At 32.6% G+C, this 15,000-nt stretch overlaps 1 long non-coding RNA gene across 1 annotated transcript in view; it reads left to right on the top strand.

Moving 5' to 3' along the window:
• The window catches only part of LOC143037222 (uncharacterized), a 490,094-nt gene that overhangs the window by 296,334 nt on the left and 178,760 nt on the right, over nucleotides 1–15,000 (top strand). The window lies entirely within an intron of this gene.

Here is a 15,000-nt window from a genome sequence, read left to right as displayed (position 1 = left end):
AAATATTCAATAAATCGGTAGACACTGGTTCTGTTCCAACTGCTTGGAGGCAGGCAAACGTTGTTCCTGTTTTTAAGAAGGGAGATAGATCGTCTATATGCAACTACAGGCCAATCAGTTTGACATCGGTTATAGGAAAAATGCTTGAATCAATAATAGTAAATAGACTCAGAGAACACATTGAAGGGCATAATTTAATTCGTGTTTCACAGCATGGTTTCTCCAAGGGTAAGTCATGTGTGACTAATCTTCTATCCTTTTACACTAAGGTATATAAGGCGGCAGACAACAATGAAAATTACGATGTTATTTACCTTGACTTTAGCAAAGCGTTCGACAAAGTGCCACACCAGAGACTACTAAATAAAATCAAAGCCCATGGCATAGGAGGAAAAGTGTTAGAATGGATTAGAGCTTGGATTAGTAACAGAAAGCAACGGGTCACCATAAATGGAATAAAATCTAGGTGGGGCAATGTTACTAGCGGGGTTCCCCAGGGCTCGGTTTTGGGTCCCTTGTTGTTCATTATGTATATAAACGACTTAGACGAAGGGTTAAATAGTGATGTTAGTAAGTTTGCGGACGACACTAAAATAGGACGCCTAATTAGGTCAGGAGACGACGCCCAGATTCTGCAGGATGACCTTAATAAGCTGTTAACATGGTCGGTGAAGTGGCAAATGAACTTCAATATCTCTAAGTGTAGCGTGTTAAACGTAGGGCTACACAACCCCGAAAATAGATACAACTTAGATAACACGTTTTTAGAAAAATCTGAGTGCGAGAGGGACTTGGGAGTTCTGGTGAGTCCGGACCTTAAAACCAGGAAGCAGTGTATTAGCGCCAGAAATAAAGCTAACAGGCAATTAGGCTTCATTGCTAGGACGGTAACGAATAGAAGTGCAGAGGTAATTATTAAACTCTACCTAGCGATAGTTAGACCCATCCTTGACTATGCGGTACAGTTTTGGTCTCCGTCCTACAGAATGGACGTAAATTCATTAGAATCAGTACAGAGAAGAATGACCAAAATGATACAAGGACTCGGAAATTTGCCTTACGAAGAGAGGCTTAGGCACCTAAACTTACACTCTCTGGAAAGACGCAGAGTGCGGGGTGATCTAATAGAAGTGTTCAAGTGGATCAAAGGCTATAACAAGGGTGATGCAAACAAGGTCATCATAATAAAACAACAGGGCAGGACTCGCAGTAATGGGTACAAACTGGACAAATTTAGATTTAAGAAGGAAATAGGCAAGAATTGGTTTACTAATAGGGTGGTCGATGAATGGAATAAACTTAGTAACCATGTAGTAAGCGCTGAAACTATCAGTTGTTTTAAAAAACGATTAGACAACTTTATGGATGGGGATGACAGGTGGTGATGGATACGGAGCTGCCTAGTGTAGGCCTTATGGTCTTTTGCAGTCTCCTTTATTTCTTATGTTCTTATGTTCTTATATAGGACAAATATATTAACTATTGACTTATTCAGTGCACTATAATTAAGTATAAACTTTTATAGTCAAATAAGAAACTATTTTTAAAACAATATTATGCATTGAAATGCCAATTTTAGCTGGATTTAATAGGTATTATTGTATGAGGTTAGTGGATATCATGGCTGGCGATTTTCTTTTTCTTTTTTATCTTCTTAAAAATATAAATCGATTTTTTAAATCAGATTTATTTGATTTAAATAGATTTTTTTTCTATAGATTTTAAATATTGTGGGATTGCTATCTGATATGCGATCTGATTGCTAAAGGACTTTTTAGCATATCAATATAAGGAGCAGTGTTAATAGACTTGCCACAAGTATACAAGGAACGGTATAAGCCGTATGTGAGGACGGTATGCTCAGGTTCACTCGATTCCTCCAAGAGTTTTCTCATCTTGGTGACATTTGCTGCATTGTCTGTCACAACACTTCCAATGTGGCAACCAAAACCTTGTTCAGCCTTCTTGATCGAATTTTGTACAAGTTGTAGAAGATATTCAGCAGTGTGAGGTTTCCTTGATGTGTCTATTGTGTCAACTAAATAAATCTGACCAGTGGATGTTGTTAGAGTGACACATATTATGGGCTCATTATGGATGTTAGACCACCCATCAATTGAAAGACATACAGTTTCATTATTCAGGTCATCTGCACACTTTTTATATTCCTTTTTATACACAAGATCCAAGTACTTATCAGCAATATCTTTTCTGGATGGAGGAATGAAACCTGGCCTCAGGTTCTGAACCATCTTGAGAAACTGAGGATGCTGAACAAGACGAAATGGTGAATTTGTAGCAAATATAATTCTTGCAACTTCTTTGTCGAGATTTTCCTTTTGAGAGGCTGAAGTTTTTATGATAAATCTGTCCAGAGATGTTGATGACTTTCTTTTAGATGAAAATGATTTAGCAGAAGTGGCGCCTTTGGAGGAGTCTGATAGTGATCTTTTTAATGGTGGAGTCAGGTTTGGAGATAATTCAAGGGGAGCCGATATGAAGGGATTGAAGCTGTTGATACAGATCCTGAAATGGAAACAGAAATTTTTAGCATATTGTATAATATATAAATGAATAAATAAATGAGTGAATACAGTGTGATTTGGGCTACTTTTGAATACAGTAGTAATCTATTTAGACAATGATCATATTCACACAAGCCACTAAATTATTTGGAAATAATTAACAGGATATGAAATGGGTGGGCTTGGAATTCAGTCCACACAGGATTCAGTCCACTTTTAAATTCACTAAAAATAAGGGGTTAGTTGGGTTAGGTTAGGCTAAATCCCTTTGGCCTGAATCCCATGTGGGCTGATTTCCAATGGAACCTATGAAATATATTACACAATGTTGAATGAAATGAATAACAATCATCTAGGCCCCAAAGTTGAGTGGATACAGTATATTATAGTGATATAGTCATTACCCAAATTTAGAAGTAATGAAGTTGAAGTATCAACTCTTTAGGCCTTTACATTTTTATTGCACATGCTCTCCATTGTTCACCAAATTTATATAGTTGCGTATGAAAAGGGGGAAATGCACACAATATAAGTAAAATTATTTACCTGGGTCATCAATTTCTTCTGTATGCTGTGGCTGACCTTGGCATTTATCTGTGTGAGATTTTAATCTTGACACAATGCCCTGTAGTTCCTGGCTGCAGTCTTTGCATTTAGCTCGGTACCCTTTGCCAGAAGTTGTTGGTAGTTTTTCAAAATAATCCAGACAGGATCATTTTTTCTGCCTGAAGGAACCACTCTGCCAGGTCCAGAATACATCCTTCGTGGTTGATTCCAAAGGAGCAACTGACTCAGTGAGAAGCTGCTTACCTAGAACAAGTTTCAACAAGAATCTTGTTGAAACTTGTTGTGGGCTGCACAGTGATATACCGTTCCTTGTATACTTGTGGCAAGTCTATATAACACTGCTCCTTATATTGATATGCTAAAAATGTCCTTTAGCAATCAGATCGCATATCAGATAACAATCCCACAATATCTAAAATCTATAAAAAAGATCGATTTAAATCAAATAAATCTGATTTAAATAAAAAACTATTTTTTATATTTTTAAAAAGAAAAGAAAATCGCTAACCCTGGTGTCCACTAACCTCATACAATAATACCTGTTAAGTCCGGCTAAAATTGGTATTTCATAGAATAACAGTGCCTTAAAAATAGTTTCTTATTTGACTATAAAAGTTTATATTAACTTATACTGCATTGAACAAGTCAATAGTTGATATATTTGTCCTATATACAATGTTAGGTTTCTAGTTTTGATATATTTGTCCAATATAAAATGTTAGGTTACTAAGAAAGCAATGGCTTTTCCGATAGCGGACCCAGGGATCTGGGTGTACACGTCCTGCGTAATAGTAGTCCTTGGTATATATATATATATATATATATATATATATATATATATATATATATATATATATATATATATATATGTATGTATGTATGTATGTATGTATGTATGTATGTATGTATGTATGTATGTATGTATGTATGTATGTATGTATGTATGTATGTATGTATGTATGTGTGTCATACAAATACATCATTCGATTCTTAAAGAATAACTTCGTGAGTAACATGTTCCTAGGGCTCATTTAAGAAATCTTCTAGTCTATAATATTACTTCCTCTTATCTACTAGTCCAAACCATATATTCTCGAACAAGTCTTAAGCATATTGGCAGAACATTTTATAACAAATTACTTCACTCTGTATGCAACATTCGAATAGTACCTGGTATAGAATTTTCATTCTTACTCCAAGGAATATCGTGTTTGGCTACAAATCTCTTTGTTCAAGTATGCTTTTTTGTGTCATGAATTCTATGTAACTGCAAAACAGTTTACTGTATTAATTCATAGTCCACTGAAGTTACTTCTCTTAGATCTCTGCCCTTAGTTTCTGAAACTTACAGAAATGAGACCATGGGACGTATTTAAAGTCTGATAGCATTTCGGCTGTTATGGGAACTAAATGCGACCAAAAGCTTCCTGTGCTCGCCAATTATAAGCCATCTTAGTGTACAGCCTTTACAAAAACATACAAATACGGTTTCCATGATTTTGAGTGTACCTTAGATCAATGGCTCCCGTGGATTGCTGACGGTCCTTGTCTTATGATTTGATTGTGTGCCAATTGCTCTACTGGTGACTTATTATCAAAATTTAAACTGCTAAAGAAATAGATATATTTAGAATATATATAATTGTCATAGCTGTGTTGTATGTTATGAGTATCTGCACTATAATTGTGGATGTATAGATTGTTCTAGCATTGCATATACATGAATTTGTATAAAATTGTTAAATATAAGGCATATCCATTTTTCCAAATATTACGGTTTGGGGTGTTAATAAATTTTGCAATAAATTACTCGCCACGAAATTAGTCTATTTTATGCCTATTATAGTATCTTTTTATCATGGCCTGGACTCGATTTGGAAATTTTGACTATCTAATCACTTTACTTTGTACAATGTAAAACAAAAATACCTTATATGTCATTGTAAAATTAGCATTTAGATTGATAGAAAAAAAAATTAGGATGTGTGCGTTTGTTCTGCCTGTGGTCGTATTTTATGAGTGTTTGGATTACATAGATATAAGTGTATATCTGTAGGTATGGTACTGGTCTGCATACTTTTTTCACCTTCTCGACTGGTCTGTGAAGTTGAAAAGGTCGAGAAACACAGCCCTAGATAATATTGGAACCTCTGATAGAGGTCCTTGAATCGTTGTGAGATGAAATTACACATGACCAAGATTGAAGTTAGTTGGAATTCCAAAATCGCAGAAGTAATATATATATATATATATATATATATATATATATATATATATATATATATATATATATATATATATGTATGGCTTATTTCTCAAACTACAGTATTAAACATACATACTATAACATCCTACAACAGTTAGTAATGATATCTATTATTAAGATTCTGACACATATCAATTAATTCAGCACTGATGCCCTCAGACAGATTAGTTACTGGTAGGAGTTGCTGCCAATTTTGTTATAATTTTCAGTCCTTTTTGGATTTGGCACAATATTTTATTTATACAAGTTCTCGTATTAGGCTTAAAAGTGATAGTAAGCTCAGTTTCTAGCTTGACAATTACCTTTTTCCTCTGAACTCAACATACTTTAAAACAGATACAATTGTAAAGGTTGTTTTTCTGAATTTGGAGACAAAGTGGAAACTGATCATTTGACCAAGAGGGCTGACATACGCAGTGCTCTGATATAGTAAAAGTTTATTTGGAAAATAATTCTCAGGAAGGGGTCCTCACTTCAAGAAACTTAATGAAATTGATGGCCACTTATGTTGTTATGATTTTTCTTCTTTTGCCTTACCTTTGCTCAAAATTAAACAATTCTCTTCATGTTAGTGTACAGTAGGACGAACTAAATGACTAAACTAATTCGCTACAATATCACGTTGTCCATCACTATAATTTATGCGTTAGAAATAATCTTGCAGCTCCATATTATCCAGTTATTCATCTTACATGACTTAATTTTCTTCCTGAGCATTGTTATTATAGTAGATGGTTGTCTGTCATTATGGTGAATTTGGCTTCACAAAAATGATCATGAAAATTTCTGCATATGAGTACAATCCCAATATTTCCTTGCCGATCGTCAAGTATTAGTTTCAACTGGTTTTACCTTTGACAAATGCACTATGATTCTCATATTCACAATCACCGCGAAAGATAGGGAAAATGGCTAAATCAATTTAGGTTTCACTAGCACTAGAATCTGAATTAATTTTTTTTACGAGTTCTTTGAAAAAAAAAATCAACATTGGGTAGCTCTTGGATAACTCTGGCTTCACCTGCGAATAACCTGGGTTCAAATCCTCACCATGGACACAAAAAATGAGTGCTCCTTATGAGGTTTCATGCCACAACGTACGTTTGCATCTTGCCAAGCTTATCTAATTCCTTATAAAACTCTAGCTTCACGTGCGAATAACCTGGGTTCAAATCCTCACCATGGACACAAAAAATGAGTGCTCCTTATGAGGTTTCATGCCACAACGTACGTTTGCATCTTGCCAAGCTTATCTAATTCCTTATTAAGACAACACACTCTCACATACACACGAAAACAGTCGAACACCTTCCGAGTTCAAGCACACTCACCAAATACGGGTGTACTCCAAATCCTCTATGTAGCCACCCAGACGTGCCCCGGCATGTCACAGTGAGGGCGGGTCATGCCTTTGTGGCAGAAGAGGAAAAAACTACTGCCCTTGTGTTCCCCTAAAATCCCCCCACACCCCCAACAAGCAGAGGGCCGTCCACTATATAGTGTGGGATCCTGTAACTACCTTAAACATTCAAACTTTTTTTTTCTTTCTTTCTTTCCGGAGTCCAGTAAGACATTATTTTTATATATTCCTAATAAATTGGGCAAGAGAATGACAATCTTGACATACTTAGAAATTTCCTAAATTGTATTATATATCTAAAAGGGTTTTATTCTCCTCACTGCCTCGATATATTTTTTGGAACTTGTGCACCTTGAAAATTATACATGTATTAGACTTACAAAGTGTAATGAGAAATAAACACTGAAAGAGCTCATCAAAGCGTTGAACATATCTTCATAACTAATAGTCCATAAAACAATGTTATCTAAGTAATTTCTAACTCATTGTAATAAAGGAGTTCATAACGTTGGTTGAGACAACTGGATTCCTCTGAAGTTACCTTGTGATAAGAGTTTTTGATGTCTACGCTTACACAGAATATTCTATACTTTTATATATATATACATATACATATATATATATATATATATATTTATATATATATATATATATAACTTTTTTTTAAGGGATAAGTACTGGTTGTAAGTCAATTTCTAAATGAAGTTCACTTGTTGGGGTCAGCTAAACTGCAGTGGACTATCTTATATCCCTATTCTTATATATATATATATATATATATATATATATATATATATATATATATATATATATACATATATGTATATACATCTATATATATATACATGTATACATATATATACATGTATACATATATATACATATATATATATACATATATGTATATATATACATGTATACATATATATATATATATACATGTATACATATATATGTATATATACATATATGTATATATATAGATATATATGCATATATGTATATATACATATATATATATATATATATATATATATTCATATATATACATGTACAGTATACATATATATTTGTATATGTATATATACATATATGTATATATATAGTATATATGCATATATGTATATAATATATATACATATATATATATATATACATATAAATATATATACATATATGTATATATATACATATGTATATATATATATATATATATATAATATATATATATATATATATATATATGAAAGCATCAAAAGATCCCCATTCGTCATCCCAAATCGTAAAGATATCGTCCACATACCTATACCAAAACATTCCTTGTGGCTTAATGTCTTGTAAAAGCACTGTCTCGAAATACTCCATATATAGGTTAGCTAACACTGGGGAGAGATTAGATCCCATTGAACATCCGAACTGCTGTTTATAATATTGATCTTTAAATGAGAAGGTATTAGTGTTAGCACATAATTCCGTTAGTTTAATGATTTTGCTGACAGAGATTGGTAGTTGGTCCCGATAATTTTGTAATTTTGTTTCCAAGAAAGCTAAAACCTCAGCTACGTTGATGCAGGTGAACAAAGAAACTACATCAAGACTTAGTAATTTTCTCTGCCCAGATAAATGATGATTCTTGATCTTACTTATGAAATCTTCTGAATGTTTTATATGCGAGTCGGAAAAGCACCCTACAAATTGTGATAAAATGTTCGTGAGCCAACTACCAATCTCTGTCAGCAAAATCATTAAACTAACGGAATTATGTGCTAACACTAATACCTTCTCATTTAAAGATCAATATTATAAACAGCAGTTCGGATGTTCAATGGGATCTAATCTCTCCCCAGTGTTAGCTAACCTATATATGGAGTATTTCGAGACAGTGCTTTTACAAGACATTAAGCCACAAGGAATGTTTTGGTATAGGTATGTGGACGATATCTTTACGATTTGGGATGACGAATGGGGATCTTTTGATGCTTTCTTTGAACAAATAAACAACTTAGCCACTAATATTAAATTCAAAGTTGAATGGGAGGTGGATAATAGACTACCATTTTTAGATATCCTATTAATACGGCATCAGGACCAATTGTCCTTCACTGTGTACAGAAAGCCCACACATAAGGGGAGTTATGTGCACTTTTTCAGTCACCATCCTGATAAAATTAAATATAGTGTTGCCTCAGGTCTTTTCCTGAGGGCACTTAGATTATGTAGTCCACATTATTTGGAAATGGAGATAACAACCATCAGGAATCAATTAAAAAGAATAGGGTATCCTGATTGGTTTCTAAATGGAGCCCTAAGTAAAGCCAAAACTAGTTACTTTGGATCCACTTCCCATTCCAGTAAGAACTTCAGTTGGGACAAAAACTGTATTAAATTGCCTTATAATAGGTCCTTAAATGACATTTCTCAATTTCTTCCACAGGAAGATATTAAAATTGTTTTTAGTTATCCCAATAATTTGTTTAAGAAAATAGTCAATGTACATCAAAGACCTAGAGAAGAAATACATCAAGGTGTGTATAAACTCCCTTGCTCTGATTGTAACAATGTATATTGGGGACAAACAGGTAGAGATTTATATACTAGGATGAAAGAACATAAAAATTCAATTAAATACGCACAACATAATTCCGCTGTCTTCCAACATGTAGACAAGGAAGGCCATCATATGGATTGGAATGAGGCAAAGATTATCTTTAATTCAAAATGCAGTTTTAAAAGAAAAATAATAGAATCATCCCTGATTAACAAATTTCCAAATTTTAATATGTCATATGGACAGTGGTCACCTGACTGCATTACCACCTGGGCAGTCAACAAATTGTTACCATCGTTGGTGAAGGCGGGTGACCTGCCCCGCAAAGTACTAGATGCTACCTGAGTCCTACCCTTGTCCCTTATTTTTATTGTATATAAGACATGCCATTTGCTCTACCTTTCTGTATTCCACTGAAGAGGATCACAGTCCGTGATCGAAATATATGGAATTAATTTTATTTCATTTCTTCTTATCCAACACAGTGGGTTTTTGTTGAATCTTTACGAATGTGTTACGACATTACTTTATAGTTATATATATATATATATATATATATATATATATATATATATATATACACGAGTATATATGTATGTGTTTATATATATGTATATATATATATATATATATATATATATATATATTGATGTTAAGTAAGTCCAACATTAGGGTCTACCCAATATAAACCAACCCTTAAGCAGGGGTGAGTTGTTCCATCAACTACATAAAATCACCTGTGAGTTAATCGCAAAGAACTTTAACACGTAGAAGAGGACATTTTCCCTCACTTGAATGAATTGCCCAAGCAGTAGTCATTAGAATTGTAGAAGAATGATCACACTGTATGCGTTTAAGAAAATTGGACATCTTATTCCTTATCCAGCCATTCTGCTGGGCTCGTTGTCTTGTCAGGGCAAATTGCATTACGTATTACAGAACCCACCTACGTAGTGTGAAAAATACCCTTTTAGGAGAAGAAGGACAAATTACCAGACTGTGGTCAGTTTTCCTACAATAATTACATCGTAGATTTTAGAGTGTATTTAATCCTTTCATACGCTTTCATTTATTATAGTAGTATTCTCTTAGTGGCGAGGGAGTAGAGAGATTTTATTTCATTACTGAAGTTTACCATTTCCTTTTTATCTTTGTAAAAATTATATAATCTATTTCTGTTGATTGTGTGTGTGTGTGTGTGTGTGTGTGTGTGTGTGTGTGTGTGTGTGTGTGTGTGTGTGTGTGTGTGTGTGTGTGTGTGTGTGTGTGTGTGTGTGTGTGTGTGTGTGTGTGTGTGTGTGTGTGTGTGTGTGTGTGTGTGTGTGTGTGTGTGTGTGTGTGTGTGTGTGTGTGTGTGTGTGTGTGTGTGTGTGTGTTTGCGTGTGTGTGTGTGTGTGTAGTTTTTAACACTTTAGAAATAGTGTTATTATACCTATGTAGTAATACTCTTGTTGATTACTTAATATCATTGAAGAAGAAAACCACATAAAACCTTCCTTTCTTGAATTAAGACTGTTCCATCCAACATCCTTTCGAAATGAATCTTTGTGAGGCTTTTTAGCATCCGTTTATAACCTGAACCCAGTGATATTCTAATTGTGAAATCTGTGCTATTATGCACTCAGCCTTTCTATTATAGGATTTTTTAGCCTTATTGTATGAAAGCATTTATTTCATATTTTTATTATTTATCATTATACCTGAACAACTTTCTTTTTCTTTTACCATTTTTAATGCTTTCTGTTTGATGTAATTTCAGCATCAGTCTTTCAACGATGTGTTTCTAAACCCATCACAGTACCTTATCCTTCACAGAATGGATTTTATCATATATTATTCTAACCTAAGTGACCTATCCTACTCTAACTTAACCTAATTTTTCCTAACCTAACCCAACCCAATCTAAACTCGTAAATAGCTTTCTATGGTCGTCTTTTGACCATAGAATCTGTCTGATTTGAAACTAAAAACCTCATTTAATGCCGTGTCTAGTTGTTTTATAATTTTGAATATGTCATCTCAGCACCTTTACATAACAAAACTATGCATCTCCTTTAGTTATTTTAACTCCTTTTTGCATACGTTACTTTTTATCTCCTTCATAAATAACAATATATATATATATATATATATATATATATATATACATAAATGACAATATGAATATCATTATATATTTCTGAAGTTCAAAACGTACATCCAGCTCAGGAAAAATAAATAGGAAATTAATAAATAAATAGATTAATAAGTTATTAAGTGCATGGGTAAATAGGCTAATAAATGAACACACATATAAAGAAAAAAGAAAGAAACAAGTAAATATTTAATCTATTGATCATTGTAAGCTATGGTTACATTTCCTAACACATCGAAACCAACACTTCAAGAAAGAGATTAGGTACTGTTAAAACTGATAGTTTTTACTCTCTTTGTAGTTCAAAACAAAATAATGATAAATTCTGGAAGAAATAATTTGTTATATATGATTCCAGATAGGTGTGAACGGTTGATATTAGATGTTTGATTTTTTTTTTCTTTTTTTCTTTTTTTAAACTAAAGTAAAACCTAAAGTAAGTAAAAATGGATATAACCTTCGAAGGACATCCCTTCCTCCAAAACTTGTTGCTTTATTCCTGCATGTAGACTTACAACCAAGGTCAAATATTTTCATCCTTCGACCACAACACACATACTACTTCTTTCTAATCTAATCCTATACTATGAAAATATCATTTCCACATTCCTAGATTTCTTTGACCTCAACTTTATCCTTATGAAATTAGGAAAAACATACAAATCACCTCTACGTTTCTCTTTATATAATTTTCATATTTTATTTGTTTATGTATTAGTTCATCCATTATCTATTTAATTAATTATTTATTTATTTATTTATTTACCTATTTGCTTATTGATTGATTGATTGATTGATTGATTGATTGATTGATTGATTGATTGATTGATTGATTGATTGATTGATTGATTGATTGATTGATTGATTGATTGATTGATTGATTGATTGGTTGGTTGATTGATTGATTGATTGATTGATTGATTGACTGATTGATTGATTGACTAATTGACTGATTGATTGATTGACTAATTGATTGATTGATTGATTGATTTATCTATTTATTTATTTATTTATTTATTTATTTATTTATTTATTTATTTATTTATTTATCTATTTACTTATTTATCTATTTATTTATCTATTTATTCACCTATTTGCTTATGTATTCATTTATTTCCTAATCTATCTACTAATTCGTTTATTCATTTACCTATTTATATATTTATTTATTTATTTGTTTTTTATTAAAAACAATTATATGTATTCAATTATTCATTAATGTATTCATTTATTTTCTATTTATTTATTTATTTATTTGTTTACAGTTATTAATTTATTCTTTCGATTACTTTTTTATTCATTTATCTATTCATGTGTCTGTTTATTTATTTATTCATTTATATATTAATTTCTTTGTTTATTGATCTTTTGTTCATTATTAATTGATTTACTTGTTTGTTAATCTAGTACGGAATGATTTTATAATTATTGTAGATGAAGATAATTATAAGATTATACAGGTATTCATTATTATCATCATAGAATATACTTGTTTGTTAAATATTCTTATCTGATTATTTATCTATCTATTCACTCATTAATATGTTTGTCGGCTTGTTTGTTTGTTTGTTTAAATATTTATCTATTTATTTATATATATTGCGATTCCTTTATTCTTTCGTTTGCTCCTAACAGTAAACAGTCCTGCACCAATTCTAGATTGACTTTTTGTTGAACAACTGCTGCTTCTCCCACAATGCCACTGTGTTGACACGGTTAGTAGATGTACCTTGTCCTAAATTAGCTTTTTTGGGGTGTTGGATTCCTTGTTTGGGTCAAATATTCTTGGATTTCTGCTCTTTTCATTTGCATCAACTCGAGAGAACGTTGTAATGATACTCACTATAAAACCAAACAGAATATGGGAGAAATGTTAGCGTAACTCAGTATGAAAAGGTCTTTTATTAAATTTATCTCTATATTCGTATTCAGTTTATCCATTCTTCCTCTAACTCACCGTACAAATTCTGTACCTAACAACCTTTAAAAAAAAAAAATGATATTTCGATAATGGCATCTTTATTCCAATCTACTAGACTTATGAATTCTTGTTTTCTGCGCCTTTCCCCGTGAACTTTCATATTGTATCTATAATCAGAGTTTATGACACCTTTTCTAAGTTTAATATTAATAAATGACATGGTCTGTGCAGATTAATCTGTTGTACCAAATGTCCTCCCTACTGTTTTATTTCTGCATTTAAAAATCAGTACCTTTCCCACACCCTAGAACTATGTCTTGGATCAGATCATGCCTGAAGTTACGTGTACACTGTTGACATTTTAGCTAGATTTGCCCTAGCTAAGGCTCTCTCAATAGTGTAAACACTAATGAGAATGCTATAGCTAGACTTAGTCTCCGATCTCTGTAGAGATGTTGTAGTCTAGTTAGTGTTGTAGTGGTACCGAGACTGTTCTAGATCTATTTGCCGACTTAAATAAATTTTGTTGCTAGGTAGAGAACTACCGTACAACGTGAGTGATATAACGTCCGAGGAAAAATGGAAACGGGATAGTGATCAGCCAATACTATTAATACAGCAATATGAAAGGTTCCTAGAATATTGGAATGTGTCGTTGATGGAGTACCGTAATGAAGCAAAGAAGAGAAGTGCTATAAAAGAAATAGTAATGACATTGATTATTCCTGACTCAGAAATCACACGAAAGTGGTACAATCTGAGCTGCCAAATAAACAGTGAGATGAGGAAAATAAGAAAAGGAGAAGTGGCATGAGTATCTTGTTTTTTAATTTTAGGGATCACTTTTTCCAGCAAATGTTCAAAATCTTCGGCACACACATACGCAGAAAGTTATTATAGAACATTGCGGCGTCATCAACCATTTCTTTCGATAATTTTGCATCTGCTTCCTCTTCATTTCATCTGGTTAACCATTTCCTGACCCATAGTCTACACTTTTCAAATCCTTCATTATGATTTCTTTCTTCAATTCTTAATTTCATCTTATTTCTTACCTTATCTTATTTCCTTATGTTTCATAATATTTCGTTTAATTATATCTTAATCTATTTCATCTTCATTTAGTGTAGGTTACCTTTCAGGATAAGTCACTAGATGATTCCTCTTTCTCAATTTAATCTCATTTCAGCTTTCTGGGTTGTTGTTACTTGACTATAGTCACCATTAGAGTGGTTTTTGTGTTTTTCTCTTAACTTGTGCCCATCACAGATACTTGTATTTATTCCTTAAATATTGTTGTTTTTTCCAACTTCTTCCCCTCACTGAGTACAGTTTCTTTTTTAACACAAACAAAATGCATTTTTCCTGATTAGATAGGCAGCAAATCATTTAACTTCTATAATGCTGAGGATGTTGAAATTCTATACTTTTTCCAGTCTAAAGAAGTTACTCATAATGATAAAGCATTATTCACCTGAATCTGTAATGCTATTTCTATGAGTGAAAATTCTCTTTCTCTCTCTCTCTCTCTCTCTCTCTCTCTCTCTCTCTCTCTCTCTCTCTCTCTCTCTCTCTCTCTCTCTCTCTCTCTCTCTCTCTCTCTCTCTCTCTCTCTCTCTCTCTCTCTCTCTCTCTCTCTCTCTCTCTCTCTCTCTCTCTCTCTCTCTCTCTCTCTCTCT

The sequence above is a fragment of the Oratosquilla oratoria genome, chromosome 22 (assembly GCF_046742065.1).
Source record: "Oratosquilla oratoria isolate Oo_2021 chromosome 22, ASM4674206v1, whole genome shotgun sequence".
Classification (NCBI taxonomy): Eukaryota; Metazoa; Arthropoda; class Malacostraca; order Stomatopoda; family Squillidae; genus Oratosquilla; species Oratosquilla oratoria.
The sequence above is the reverse complement of the archived record's forward strand: the minus strand, read 5'-3'. Positions and strand labels throughout refer to the sequence as shown.